Here is a 14,195-nt window from a genome sequence, read left to right as displayed (position 1 = left end):
AGTGGTTTTCTTAACAAAAGTAAAATGAATAGTAATAATAATAATAATAATGACAATCGTCGATAAATAAATAATAAGAAGACTGGAGAGGATAGAAACCATTTAAATAAATGTGGGGTCTAAGGTCCCGACTCCGAGTATCCCCTTTGGCAGGCTTTTTGCAACTTGCCTATACATAGGAGGAGCTAGCGCCCCTCAAAAACCCATTATTTGATAACTTCTCATTGTGCTTCTAAAATAATTTGTGTGCTACTAGATTTTTCAACTTAGTAGCACACGTGCTACTTGAAAAATGTTAGGCGCCTGTCACACCTATCAGACAAGCGTCTTATCAATGTTTTATCGTTTCATCTGTCTTGTCGTTTGTCGCATCAATTGACCACAATGCTTTGCGGAATCTGGAGAAGCGTCTGACTGCAGGGCAGGATTGATCGATCAAGAAGTCTCTGCGAGGGCGGGGGCATTGACCAGGAAGTAGTTATGTCCGCATGCCATGTCCTTATTATAAGCGACTTGTATTATTATCGTTATTTGTATTATTATTAATATTATTATTAATTTAATATGCTGCTATGCTTCTAGCTCTGCTATTTTCAAACAGTTGATGAACATTAGATTTAAATGAGCTAATCTGTTGCAATTTGTTGAGTGGCTTCTTTTCAACATTTCTGTTGCAAAATCTGGCACCACTTACACTATTGGGTTACTTATATTACAGCCCGTTTGCTGCAGTTCTTTCCACTTTCCAGACTCTTCTCGTTCTTCCTCCGCAAGGTACGTAAACCAGCAAGACAATATTAATATTATAAGTATAACTTAATATAAATGTAAACGTTCTGCAGTGCAAACTATAGCCTTATGAACAGGAGTTAATGAGTTTGTTTTTCTTTTCTTTCTTGCCTGCTCGAGTAGCTTAGCCTCTTAGCTAAATACCGGACAGATACAAAGGATACACCGGTAGCTAACACTCGAGTAATAACACAACAAGCAATATTCCGATTCTAACTTATGAAGCTAAACTACCATTAATGCACCTAGCGTTAGGAGTTAAACGGGTTCGTTTTCCCCCTTATATTCTGTTTTTGTAACATGCACTTGCATTATTTTGTTAGCTGTTATGTTCCATGAAATTAGTTAATGACACAGGAAAACTCTTCACATAGAGCATGTCTGACATAAATATGAAATAATTTCTTAAACATGTAGCCAAAGTGTTAGGTTATTCATTAGCAGCAGCTAGCATGGCTGCATACAACATACATCCCTGCTTCTGGTGACATATTCTTTTAATTTGTGAGGTCTGTTAAATGATGGATCATTTTTATTAGTTTAATACTTAAAAAAAAGATTACGGTTATTGTTACAGCATAGGCAAATTGACAGATCTATGGCCTTTATGCCTGTCTACAGATGTAGATTATCTGCTCTGCAAATTCAGTGTAATTGTTAAAATTGTCTTGTTTATTTTTATTAACAGATGCATCGTTCCATATTGACCACCAATGAGTCTGTACAGCTCAAACAATGTACAACCTGCTGTACACTGTACCACTGCTCATATTAAAACTGCAATCGCTTTTGAAGGTATGTATAAGCTTGTTTTTTATTTTTAGGATGTATGTCTGGATGTACTGTAGAGAGGAGGCATTTTTATTATCTTTCAAATTGACATTGGGACTTATTCAGACTGTTGGCCTTGGCCAGGCAGGGTGTGTTATTCATGCACTCATTTCACCCAGGTTCCATCTCTGCAACGCATGCAATTTGTGTGTTCAGTCAGTGAGTCAGTCTAGTGACTGCCAGTGGTCTATGAAGGATGGATTTCCCCTTAAGTACATTTGAAATGTAAGAATGAGTTGGTGCTGTGTGTGTATAATATATACTGTATATTAATTTGTCATATTGTATGTCTCCCCTCCCTCTAGATCTGCGCATCATTAGATGCTGTCTTAACTGCAGATCAGACACATCTCAGGCACACTATCATTGTCCCTGCGGTGTAAGAACACCCTTTTAAGGGCTGATGCGATGAGAAAACACCTGCCGAAGTGCAAACTCTATTCAGGTCAGCTGTCCAGCCCTCCTCAGTCTGCCAGCCCTGCGATGCACAGTGGTCAGTCTGCCAGCCCCGCGATGCACAGTGTTCAGGCGCCCAGCCCTTCTGAGCCCTCTACCCATTCCAGATGCCCGTACTGCTCTGCTTGGCTGCGGAGTGCATCCAAGCAAATGTACACAATGTTAAGGATATTTACTTTGTAAAATGCTTTATCTGGGCTGAATTTGTTCTTTTGCCCACCTCTGGTGTATTATCAAACATTTGCAATGCGACTGTGTGGTTAACCCTTAATATAAACATAGATAACGTGGTTGTAATTGATACACATTCATTTGATTACAAAGTTGTATTCTTTAAGCAATAAAGAAAAGGATAAAAGGTTTTCACTATGTTGTGGCTCTATTGTTGTTTCCAAACACATGCAGTGTTGCAGGCTTTCTGCTTGTTTTATTGAATTGCCACTTCTCCCAGGTCCATGTACTGCTCTGGAAGTCCATGTTGGTACCTCCCAGGTGGGTGGATGCTGCTATGACACGTGTAATATGATACCATGAACTATGATAAGTGTAATAGTATAGTGTAGTGTAACGGTGTAGTAAGTGTTTATGAAGATGTAGAAACCATTTAGACGTTACTTTGAATCACAAAATATGTATTGTATACAGAGTTTCCATAATTGTGCCCACAGATTAAAGCACTGTCACACTATTCATTGGTTTATACAAGTGTTATAGTCTGACATCCAGGAGTGATCAAATGTGATAGCAGTTGCCAGTTTCAGAAGAGAAGCAGAGTGAGTATACATACTGTTTTGGGGTAATAGTCTGAATATGCAAAACCACAATACCACAGTGTCGTAGGGTTAGTGGGTAATATTTATACATTATGGATAATTAGTATGGACTTATTTGGCTCAACTGCTGTCATACCTCACATGGTAGTGATATTGTTGGAGCGCAGAGTGAAGGTGACTGCATATCTTTTACACCTACTGCAGCAAGTGTAGGCTATATGTTACTACTCCTTAGTCCTTACTAAGTTACTACTATGACCAAACAACCTATTTATTATCCATCCAGATTGTTGAATTACTGTGGAACAAACTATTGAAGAGACTTTATTGATAGTGCCTCCTAAGAAACCAGGTGGGACCACAAAAGGGTTGCTCAACCTTATGCCTGGAGTGCTCTCCAGTGAATGTCCAGCAGTCTGTGATTAGGCTCTCTATATATTATAAAAGTCACTACAATATATATATATAGATTGATTAACATGCAGTTTGCAGAATTACAGTACATTTCAAGTACAACTCAATACAAAAACTGTTAACAGTGAGTGGACGACACCATAAAGCAGGGGTTACCAAACTTTTTTGGACCAGGTACCCCTTTTGGGTAGGCACTCGGGGGGACGCTGGGGAGGCACTGGGCAGACACTGGGGAGGCACTGGGGAGACACTGGCGAGGCACTGGGCAGACACTGGGGAGGCACTGGGGAGACACTGCGGGGAGGTACTCAGGGGGACACTGAGGAGGCACTCAGGGTCACACTGGGACAGTGGTGAGGCAGTAGGCACTCAGGGGACACTGGGGAGGTACTGGGGAGCCACTGGGCAGACACTGGGGAGGCACCATGGCGGACACTGGGGAGGCACTGGGCAGACACACACACACACACACATGATTTTTTTTTTTTTTGTCAGCTTGGGTACCCCCTGGCTATGCGTCGCATACCCCTAGCCCGCGGACCCCACTTTGGGAACTGCTGCCATAAGCATTACACTTGTTTACAATAGGGCCCACGATTCCTCCCGTCCAAAACGGCCCAGAGACGGCCGAGATACGCCGGGGACCCCCGCGGACCCCCACCCGGGCACGAGACCCACGGGGCCGAGTCCCTGAGGGCGGCCCGGTCGCAACGAGATCCCCCCCGGCCAAAACGGACCAGAGACGGCCGAGATACGCCGGGGACCCCCGCGGACCCCCGCGGACCCCCACCCGGGCACGAGACCCACGGGGCCGAGTCCCTGAGGGCGGCCCGGTCGCAACGAGATCCCCCCCGGCCAAAACGGACCAGAGACGGCCGAGATACGCCGGGGACCCCCGCGGACCCCCACCCGGGCACGAGACCCACGGGGCCGAGTCCCTGAGGGCGGCCCGGTCGCAACGAGATCCCCCCCGGCCAAAACGGACCAGAGACGGCCGAGATACGCCGGGGACCCCCGCGGACCCCCACCCGGGCACGAGACCCACGGGGCCGAGTCCCTGAGGGCGGCCCGGTCGCAACGAGATCCCCCCCGGCCAAAACGGACCAGAGACGGCCGAGATACGCCGGGGACCCCCGCGGACCCCCGCGGACCCCCACTTGGGCACGAGACCCACGGGGCCGAGTCCCTGAGTGAGGAGGGAACAAGGGAACGCCTTTTTCTGTTTCCGTTTATCTGTTTCCGTTTCCGTTTTTGTGTTTCCTCTACTCTGGTTGATGTTGACTAACCCCGCCCCGTTGACTAACCCCGCCCTCGCAGAGACTTCTTGATCGATCAATCCTGCCCTGCAGTCAGACACTCTTGGGAATCTGGGCGGTGCGTGGGCGGTGCGAGGACATGCGGAAACAGATCCACGTGTTGCCTGTTATTGTCCTTACGCTGTTAGCTGCGGGACACAGTAGCTAGTAGCTTGTTGGTTGTGTCAACGTGTTGCGTCTCCACTTTATCAGTAGGCTACCACTACCACAGTAGGTGCCAAGTCTGGCACTGATTCCGTGTGTATGTATATAGCCTCCAGGTACGCAGACTAAGCATGGCATCATTGTGGAAAATCAATATTTTCTGTTAGCAACGACTCCATTATTTTTAATAAAGCGCATCCATTTTACCACAACACACGACTTGCTGCATTTCAGGCTGTTAGCCATGGGGCGCCTGGGCGCACGGCTCTCTCCTATCTGCAGTCAGACCGTTCAGCGTTACTTCAGGAGAGGAGACTGTAGTGCCCAAACCGAAAGCCTTGATCCGGGAAATTTGCACTTCAACCAGTGGTATTATATTAGTACATCCAGTAAGATCCAATAGAAATAAATTCACAAGACATGGGAAATAATCCTCCAGTTGTCTGTGTCTGTTAATATAAAACTGTATGTATATGGGCTATATGTAGAAAAAGAAAAAAGGAATGGACCTACAAGATGTGTCTTTGTGTCATATTAAATTTATAAGAGCTTTCCAACTTTACAATTAAAATCGCACTTGATTTAAGCCATTTAAACAGTGTTTTGCATGAGCGCATACATGCGAGGATTTGGGCTGTCTGTGCTGGAATATTTCCATGACGTTGGAAAGTATAGCCTATAGTGCAGTGCTGCCTGCAGCTGCGGAGAGTCCCAACATGCATGGGTAGCCTATATACTGTAGCCTAATCTACAGCAGGCCGATGTCTTTCTGGAGTTACATGTGCAATCTCCTCCTCGTTTAATAAACCCGACGCGTCGCTCGAATGCCAAATGTACCGCCAGCGCAAGTGGGAACCGCATCGGAGATGTAGGCTACCCAGCCAGCCCACCACCACCACTCCTCCAGTGCCAGCCACATGGGCTACGGTTTTAGCTGCACATTCATATATTGACAGTTGAGTTGAGTTGACAGCCTATCCACTAGCCTAGCGACTAGCGACTGTGAGGCAATCTAAATAGACTGTCGAACGTGCATGGTCAGTTGATCACGGTGTCACGGACAGACAGACAGGCAGACAGGACAGGATCAGGATCGAGGAGCAGCACCTGTGCAAAACAGCAGCGTGTGTGTGTGTGTGTGTGTGTGTGTGCGTGTGTACACGATAAATATCTAGTACATTTGTATATTCACGTACAGTCGTACAAGTAGGCTACACAGCATAGGCACTCAGATCATAACACAGGGCAGAATCATATAAGCATTAGGAGTGAATGATAAAATGCATGCACCTTGAATTATAACGTTTGTTTTAATTTTCTGTTCGGCCACGACGGGCAGGGATTATATTTTCCTGTTGAATTGCTTACTGGAACAGACCAAACTACTTTACTGAACAATAAAATCATTTTCGTTACGAAAGCGCATAGGCTCTTTCCTCTTCCGTGTCTGCAGCACTCTGCAGAAAAAAAAACAACAGAGTGTGAAAAGACCGCCCAGTGTAGCGTAACAAACGGACCTTCTCTCCTATTGGTTGGCGGGTAAACCCAACCCTTTTTGTCTTGTCTGAGGTGCCGCCTTGTTCTTCAGCTTGTGGCCTACAAAATGTTTTGTGTCTTGTGTCTTGCCCCCCCCCCATGAAACACGTTTGTCTGATGAGACCACGTGACTCCCATTAGAAATGCATTGGGAGCTGTCTTGTCTGATGCTTTTCATCAGACAACCATAAGACGCTTGTCTGATAGATGTGACTGCGGCCTTAAGCGTCGAGCCCTGATGAGCGGTAACACCTGTGAAGGAAGTAGGAAAAGTTATTTCCAAAACGGCGTGTGTGCATAGAGCCCATATTGGCTTCAGCTGTCTGATCTGATCATCTGAGGGCTGAGGGACAGCAGACAGTTGACCTTTGTGAGGAGCTAATGGAGCCGCTGGCTGTCGACTCATTCTGCCTTTCTGCCCCCTCATCCCATTTCTTTGTCTCCTTTTCTTTCTGTCTCTCTCTTTACATGTCTTGTGCGCTCCATTGTTGTCTCTCTGTGACCAGATTTAAATATGGTTTTCCTGTATGAATGCTTTTAGTATAATGATGTTTGGTACGTAAGGAACTGATTGAAAGACTATCTGGGATGTCACAACAAAACCTCAGCCAGGGCTCGACGCTTAGCATTTTTCCAAGTAGCACGTGTGCTACAAATTATTTTAGGGGCACGATGAAAAGTTATCACGTTTGTGAGTGGCGTGTTTATACAGCTTTAGTCCCCACTCCCCACACATCTAAAGATTTGCCATTGACAATGAAAGGGGAATTCAGGTCAAATGTCTGCTAAATCTTGTCCCCACACACGTCTTAATATTTGCCATTGTCAATGAACGGAGAAATTTGGTCAAAATTCCGCTAAATATGACGTAAATTAAACATCAAAACATTAAATGCCATTGACATTGAAAGGAAAATTTACAAACGAGCAAATCAGCTAACCAATCACAGGCATTCTGATTGGCCAGTATGAGATGATTCATGATGATGTATGATGATAAGAGTGCCCCTCACTTCACACGGGTGTGATTTTTATTTAATAAAGTGATAAGAGGTAGGGGCGGGCTATATGGCAAAATATTATATCACAATATATTTTCAGCAATTATCAAAATATTGATATTCATCAGGATATAATTCGTTTTTATGCTGATAGACTATTTGTTTTTTTAGATAGATAGATAGATAGATAGATAGATAGATAGATAGATAGATAGATAATCAATTCAATTCTATGTTGCTCATGGATGGATAGACAGACTATCCGTTTTTATCCTGCTGTTCTATCATGTGATATTCGGTGCAGGGCAAGATGCTCGATTGTGAATTAAATTGTAACATTCTCCTTGGCTTTGACTGCTTCAGACAGAACATCTGACACACAGCTACAGTAGACTATTAACTTACTAAGCTGGTGGTGGTGGGGCCACTGGGGGGGACAGTTTGGGACTTTGGGTGTTGGGTGAAATCACCCCTCGGCTGCCTACTGTTGCTCGTTAAGCAGGTCGCACAATGGATGGACCACTGATATTTATCCAGCCAGGTCTTTATCACGATTGAACGGTCAAATTATGTATTCGCACCAGTGCTACAAAATTAATTCTACAACTCGCACAGTGTTATTTTTAGTAGCAAATGCGACTACCTAGTCGCACTGTCGAGCCCAGCTGACCTCAGCTATTGAATCTGGTGAAATCTTTGAAGAATGCCTGGGAAAGGTGATAGTGTTGTTCTACTATTCGGCTATTTAAACAGAGCAGCTGATGAAAAACTGGTAAAATTACGTTACAGTTAGTATCCCACTGTGGATCTGATAGACAGGGTTTAGAAGTGACATATTAGATATGATATACCATGTCTGGGCTGACAGCAAAACAGCAGGTATCCAATAAGAGATGAATCTGCAACTCTTTATTACAGGCCTTAGAGGGGATTCCTCAGCAAGATGTGTGAGAGCAAAAGCGAGTTGTTTTCCAGTTCAGTGCAGTGACTTTGACCTCGCTTGCAGGGTTGCAAACGACACACTCAAATAATGAACCTTCATCATCATTTTTCGACCGCGGTCGGTAATGAACCTTACCGCGGTCGGTAATGAACCTTACTGTGACATGTGTATAGTTGACATGTGTATAGCATGTCCTGTCTGAGACGAACACATCCATTTATCAGCTGTTGATGTGGAACCCTATTATTTGACAGTGCTGCTGTGGAAAGCAATTGTTTGTGGAGCGTTGTGTGACCGAAGTTACAACGTTGGTCGGCAAGTTGGCCTAACAATCAGCTAGTCAATCGCAGTGCAATCATTTCTCTGTTGTCGATCCTAATTTCCGAGCTTTTGTTATCTAGCGAACCGGACACATATCCACAGTGTGTGACAGTGAGTGTATAAAGATTACAACCTATTCTACCATAATCTTTTCAATTTACAAGCACTGTACCATAATCCTTTCAATGAAAAAATAGATACAGTGTGTAAGCAAATATCTACAATCTTGATCTACCACAATATTTTCAGTCCAAAGGAAAAGACACCAGTATTTCACTGAGATTTATCCCTAGTGAACAGGAAAACATATATAATCTAACAGCACAGTGTGTGTCAAAACTGCAACCATATATTTTTTTAATTTAAAATGAACAAAAAGAGATTTGTTCAAAGTCATGTTTTTGTAATCTTAATCTTCTATGATAATCCCCAAGCCCTGTGCCTTTTCATAATGGCAAACAATTCCAAATCAACATAGGCACCGGTTTCATTTGCATCATAGGCTCTAGTCTGGACAGCACGGGCTAGAGGGTGCTGGAGAGAGATAGGCCTCCTACAGTGAGTGAGTAGCGACTTTAAGCAACGACGGATACGGCAGTCGGCTATGGCAACCGGAAATGGAAATGGATCAGTGCTCGATACATAAACCTGCTCTCCGGCGCAGCCCTTTCTACTACGGGAGAACCTACACTTACACATAGTGTCTACAACGCATGTGTGTGTGTATTCCTCGGGGGATAAGAATTAAATCCATTTCTGGTTTGAAATGATATGGTGAATGAATTGAAAGTGAGGTATAATATACACTCCTTTGCCAACAATTAATGTACTGCCATCTGTGTAAGTGGAATAGTGGATGTACAGTGTGATGATTTATGAGGGTTTTTTGTGTGTAATTATTTTTAGTCACAAGCTTTTCCTTTTAGGGTAGGCAGGCGGTGCCTGCTTCATTTAGAGACATAAACTCAGAGGGAAAATGCAACACAGGTCTCCAACTGGACTTGGACTGTGCGCATGACGCACAGCTTGTTTAGATTATTGCAACTCCCTTCACGCTGGGATTAGCCAGTCGTCCCTCTCCCGTCACCAGCTGGTCCAAAATGCATCCACCAGGGGGACTGTCCATAAGTTTGACCTCCCGTTAGTCCGACCTACGTGGTCGGTTAAGACTGAGGTTAGGGTTAGCGACCTATGTGGCCAGTTAAGACTGAGGTTAGGGTTAGCAACCTACGTTGCCGGTTAAGACTGAGGTTAGGGTTAGCGACCTACATGGCTGGTGAAGACTGAGTTTAGGGTTAGTGACCTACGTGGCTGGTGAAAACTGAGGTTAGGGTTTGGAATTGGAAATGTGCGTGTATAATTTCACGGAAATTGCACACTGTATTTGTGATTTGTGGCATTTTTTCGAAACGGCCCAATCGTGTGAGCTTTGGAAGCCAATCTTAGCCAATCAGGATGGAAGATGGGAAATGGTGCCGGTCCGTGTTGATCACATGACTATGGAGATAGTGTATACCGAATTGTGTGATGTATGGATAAAATGAGTATGAGTAATCTACAGAAATGTGTTTTGCCTAAATCGGCAAAAATTTGGGGCAGAGGTTCGTCGTTGGCATCCAGGGAGTGTGTGTGCAAAGTTTGGCATGGATCGGGCCAACGGTGCCGGAGATTAGCTGATAACGGACGGACGGAAGGACGGACACACACACACACAGAAACGGACAGAGTGCAAAACATACTCTCCCTCCATGCCTTCGGCCTGGTGGAGACAATTACCCATGATAAATATACCTGACTTCTTGCTGACACTGACCCAAATAGAGACTGGTATGATTTTTTTTATTTTAATAAATACAGATTTTTCATTGAGTTTCTGGATCAAAACATACAATGTTATATAAACCATCTTATAATAATGTGTTATTACAAAGTCAAAATATTAATACACGCCGGGGGGGCATGTCCTTTTGTTTTTGGGTTGTTTTAAATATTTATTTTGTGCCTCTTTTTCAGAAGGACAGGGGAGGAGAAGGTTGGGTTTAATCAGTGGTCAGCTGCTGTGAGATGGACTTATTTCTATGGGATGCGCTCTCACTCTGTGATGCGCTGGGGTGGAGCTGAGCTTTGTAATGAGCTTCAACCAGGTGCAGCTAGTGGCTTTCCACGAAGATGCAGTGAATTCATGGATAATGATTGAAATTCCACTTTGTGACGTGATGCACTCTTTTAATCTCTACAGCTAGCTTTACAACAGTGGCTCAGACCTAGGTTTACAGAAGTGCAAGATGCACAGTGTGGATTAAGCTGCCATGGGCCTCTCCGTCAGTCCAACCGCTCAACCTGCTCAAAGCAATCAGTTTGAGCAGACGACATCACATAAATCTATATTGATCCCTGTTGTTGTGAAAATCAGTTGTCACGGCAGTAAGAGCAGTAAGAAAGCAACACAGGAGAGGTACAGGTAAGACGACGGGCCAAGAACCAAACCAAGATACAGACTAGTACAAGTAAGGAGAAAAAATAAAATACAATACTGAGCTGCTGGCCACATCGGCACTGGAATCTGGATCTCTGAACGAGTCAACACTCATTATGGTCTATACAATATTAGAGAAAAAATGCCCAACATATTTTAAAGGTTACTTCCCGTAAGTCCCATAGCTTGAATACAAGGGTGAGTGTAGCTGATCTTAAACTACCAAACATAAAAAACAAGGTAGGCAGAAGCTCATTTAAATATACGGGGGTGGAGGACTGGAACAAAATCCCAAGGGAAATTAAATTTTCCCAGTCCTTGAACATTTTTAAAAATATGTTGAAAAACTGGCTGATGGGCAAGCTAGAATAGTGCTGTATTTATATATTTATTATGTATTTATTGTTTTGTTTAGTGATCTATGATGGTGTCGTCGTAAGTCCATTATTGTGATTTTAGTCAACGCATGTTCTTTCTATACCATATGCTGCATTTATTTATTTGGACCACAATGGAATTAAGTCTTTGACTTTTTTGTGCAATCCTGAAAATTCTGTACTGCTCTTTTTGAACTGTATCTTGAATATATCAAATAAATCAAATCAAATCAAACATATGCACAGTCAATCCATCTAACTATAAGTGCACCAAGTCTCTGTACGTCTGTAATCCACGTAACTCGAGAACCAATCACCCCACCGACTTGAAATTCGACACATGCGTTCCACACCCCCACAGGGAGTGCAGTGCCCGGTGTCGAGTAGGTCGGAACCCTCGGTTGTCCAGAACCGCCACTAAAGGCCTCTGCTGGGCCACAAAAGGCCTCTGCTGGGCCACAAAAGGCCAATGCCCGGGCCAGACTCCATATTTGGGCATGCCTGACAAAGAACTGTTCCGACATCATTCTGACGTCTGCATAGACTCCATATGCCTGACAAAGAACTCCATATATGGGCATAAAAGGTGGGGCATTAATTTCCAACTCGCATCGTTCCAAGTCGGGCAGTGCCCAACTGTAGAGTCTCCAACGCATAATATCTGGATAGGCCAGTGCCCAACGGGCACCGCTCTAGTACAGTGAATATACTATACAGTGTATTTTTCTTACAGTGAATTTGAGGAAGCAGGGAGAACACCGAACACATTGCACCTTGTTTCTGCACAATGGCACCAGTAGCATTGCAATGCAAGATTAATGCCTCTGTGCTGTCTGTTCCTATAAAAGCTATGAATCATGCATAATGTGTTAAAGACTACTTACCTCGGTGGTACAGATATCTGTGTCATGTTGTGTCATTTTGCGCGAGGGTTTGTGTGTTATACACATAGATACACATCCTTCCTGCATTGTATTTTTTGCAAAGAGGCCCCGAGCTGGTGGCTGGCATAATGTTTAATTATGGCCAGAGAGGGAGCTAGAGAGGAGAAGAATATGTTGATCTGGCGCTACTGTGAAAGGTTGGAAGATGGAGGCAAAAAAATATGTCATGCTCATAGCAACATTAATGAGTGATGGAGAGACACGGTTTTCTTCTCATGGTTTTTATTAGTTATGTTATGTGTATTAATGGTGTGGATTTGTTTGACTGATATATAGCCTGCACTCCTCATCTCCCCGGTCATCATCCATGCTTTGGGCCGACAAATATAACCAATATATCAACATAAGACTGCCAGTGTGCACGCACGCACACGCGCACGCGCACACGCACACGCGCACACGCGCGCACACACACACACACACACACACACACACACACACTTACTTTCTTGCTTATGGTTGTCCATCGAATCCGATGATGACGTCCACTTATGTCCTTAACGGTGAGTTATTTGATGGCTAAAGAGTCCAATCCTGGAATTACATGTTTTATTGCAGGTGGGGCATGGGTAGGTTGTAGTGGTGGTAGTGGTAATGGCAGTCATGGGTGTGTTCCTCCTGTGTCTCTGATGTCTCTGTTGCTGTCTTCTGACAGTCCTGTCCTCCTCCAGCCTCTGGGTTCCTTGTTGACAACGCTGCCGCCATGAGTCACGGTCAGCAGCAGCAGCCTCCAGGTCCTCAGGCCTGATCTTACATTTCCTCAGTGAGGTCTTCAGCTGGTCTTTGTAGCGCTTCTTTGGCCCTCCTGCCAGGCGCTGGCCATGGTGGAGCTGGCCATACAGCACTCTACGGGGCAGCCGATCTTGGGGCATCCGTATGACGTGTCCAAGCCAGCGCAGTTGGTACTGGGTGATCATGGCCTCAATACTCCTGCAGTTGGTCTTGGCAAGTATTTCAGTCTGAGGTACATGATCACGCCAGGTGAGGCCAAGGATGCGCTGCAGGCATCCAACATGGAAGCGCTCCAGGGCCTTGATGTGACGGCTATATGGGGTCCATGCTTCACAGCTGTAGAAGAGGGTGGTGATACAGACAGCCTGGTAAACAGAAACTTTGGTGTGCAGATGAAGGTTGTTGTTTTGGAAGACCCGTCGCCGTAGTCTCCCAAAGGCAGCTGATGCCTGCTTGATCTGGTTTTGGATTTCACTGTCGATGCTGCAGTCTTCAGAGAGGATACTGCCCAGGTATTTAAATGATGGAGTTATTGTAAGTGGCTTGTGGTCGATGGTGAAGGCAGGCAGGGTGTGTGGGGTACTGGAGCTCCATTGGCAGACCACTTCTGTCTTGGTGGTGTTGACAGACAGCCCCATCCTGCTGTAAGCCTTGACAACCACAGCAAGGATGGACTGGAGGTCCTGTGGAGAGTGTGCCACAAGAGCACAGTCATCTGCATACTGCAGCTCAATGACCTGCTCTGTGGACAGTTTGGTCTTTGCCTGTAGCCTCCTGATATTAAAAAGGTTTCCATCCAGTCTGAAATCCACTAAAACACCACTGCTGGACTCAAGCTCCTTATGGAGAAGATGGGTAACACACAGGAGGAAGACATTGAAGAGCACAGGTGCCAGCACACACCCCTGTCTTACCCCTGTGCGTACAGGGAAGGATTCAGACTCTAGTCCTCCGATGGTCACACGGGCCATCATCCCGTCGTGGAACTGGCGGAGGATGCTGACAAACTTGGCTGGGCAGCCAAACTTGCTAAGCACGCTCCAGAGGAGCTCCCTGTTGACTGTATCAAAGGCCTTGGAGAGGTCGATAAAGGCCATGAATAGGTCCTGGTGTTGTTCCCGACACTTCTCCTGGAGTTGCCG

The 14,195-nt window shown here is 45.0% G+C and overlaps 1 long non-coding RNA gene across 1 annotated transcript; it reads left to right on the top strand.

Annotated features, from left to right (window-relative positions):
• The first annotated feature begins 639 nt into the window (after nt 1–639).
• LOC308327957 lies at nt 640–2,183 on the top strand. Its single transcript, XR_013965236.1, has 3 exons — nt 640–774; nt 1,478–1,584; nt 1,926–2,183. It is a non-coding gene; the product is annotated as an uncharacterized lncRNA (long non-coding RNA).
• Nucleotides 2,184–14,195: the final 12,012 nt, after the last annotated feature.

This window comes from Protomyctophum bolini (assembly GCF_963924005.1).
Source record: "Protomyctophum bolini genome assembly, chromosome: 2".
NCBI classification, from domain to species: domain Eukaryota; kingdom Metazoa; phylum Chordata; class Actinopteri; order Myctophiformes; family Myctophidae; genus Protomyctophum; species Protomyctophum bolini.
This window is presented reverse-complemented; position numbering and strand designations above follow the sequence as displayed.